Genomic DNA, 1,480 nt, shown 5'->3' on the forward strand with positions numbered 1-1,480 from the left:
ATTTATCTTATAAAATTGTTTTAGTAATCTGTACGCAATTCTAATTCATGACTCTTTTGTTGTTGATGTGCATGTTATCATGAGCTTGCTAACGGTTAAATTATACTAACTCGACGTGTTTATTTCTTTTGGAACACTAAACTTTAAATGACTTGGTCTTTGTATATTTTCTCATAATAGATACACATAGCTGGACTCACAAGAGCATTTGGGCATTATGTGTGAGATCATACTATTTCTGATATTGATGCATGAAGGTGCATAACTTGTTGAGCAACACAAGGCAAATATGTCAGTATAAATTTCTTAAAACATAATATTTCATATCAAATTGTTTCCATATTTGTGATGCTGCTAAATGCATTTCTATTACTTACATTTGTATTGCTCGTATGAATTAGCTTATCCACCCAAATCAAAGAATAAAGGAAAACAAATGTCAAACACGATTGTTCTCATGGTGATAATTATTTTTTCTTGTTGAACTCACACAGGATATTACTCTTGGTGTTTCCCTTGGTTCAGCAACCCAGATCTCCATGTTTGTTGTAAGGATTTAATTTGATGTAGCTTTGAAATGAAATGTTGTGTATATGTTAAAGAATAGCTTACAATGTACTAATTTGCCCTTTTAAGGTTCCATTATGTGTTATGGTGGCTTGGATAACGGGAATCAAGATGGATCTTGATGTTAATCTGTTAGAAGCTGCCTCATTGATCATGGCAATACTAGTAATAGCATTCACGTTACAGGTAACTCGTTGGGATATGCTTGTTAGTTACACTAACTTCTGTTGATGTTTTTCAGTTATTTTGAAATGCTAGGATTCAACCAAAATTCTTCTTGCAAGACTCAACTAATGGTACTTTTATAGGATGGAACTTCACATTACTTAAAGGGGCTTGTTCCCTTGCTGTGCTACTTGGCAATTGGTGCATGCTTCTTTGTTTTCAAATCCCCACTTGAGTAAGTCTCAAAAAAATTAAGTCTCCTCCTTAAGTGCATCTTTTTCATCATTATGGTTCAAATTTATGAACTCTGATATAAATTTAACTGACGAATACATGAAGGCATCAGCCAACAAGTTCCATAACCAGAACAGCTGTAGTGACTGTGGCCTAGCTAATAGCTAGTAAAAAATGGTAAAATATTCTTCATAATTATCCATTAATTTCCTACTTGTTGGCTTTACTCTTGAATTCAGCACGTACTTGCTTGCAGAGCAGGAGCTGGCGAATTGCTGCTTCAACCAAACCATATTCCCCTGAACAAATTGAGTCTTACAATAACTTTTTTACATATACTTTTAATTTGAGTTTTGCTTAGTTGCTTTCGTTTACCTCATGACAGGTGATGCTGAGACGGTTTTGTCCTCGTAAGACTACTCTACTGTTTGTTATACGAGATATAACAAGGGTGAATATTTTCATATGTGCATTTTTCAGCTTCCGTATTGGAGACTCCTAATCCAATGAAAAT

General features: G+C 34.2%; 1 long non-coding RNA gene across 1 annotated transcript; it reads left to right on the plus strand.

The window, feature by feature from the left end:
• Window positions 1-710: 710 nt before the first annotated feature.
• On the plus strand, window positions 711-1,127 carry LOC122049058. The gene is made up of 3 exons (XR_006130798.1): window positions 711-753; window positions 876-967; window positions 1,072-1,127. It is a non-coding gene; the product is annotated as an uncharacterized LOC122049058 (long non-coding RNA).
• Window positions 1,128-1,480: the final 353 nt, after the last annotated feature.

This window comes from Zingiber officinale, chromosome 2B (assembly GCF_018446385.1).
Source record: "Zingiber officinale cultivar Zhangliang chromosome 2B, Zo_v1.1, whole genome shotgun sequence".
Taxonomy (NCBI): Eukaryota; Viridiplantae; Streptophyta; class Magnoliopsida; order Zingiberales; family Zingiberaceae; genus Zingiber; species Zingiber officinale.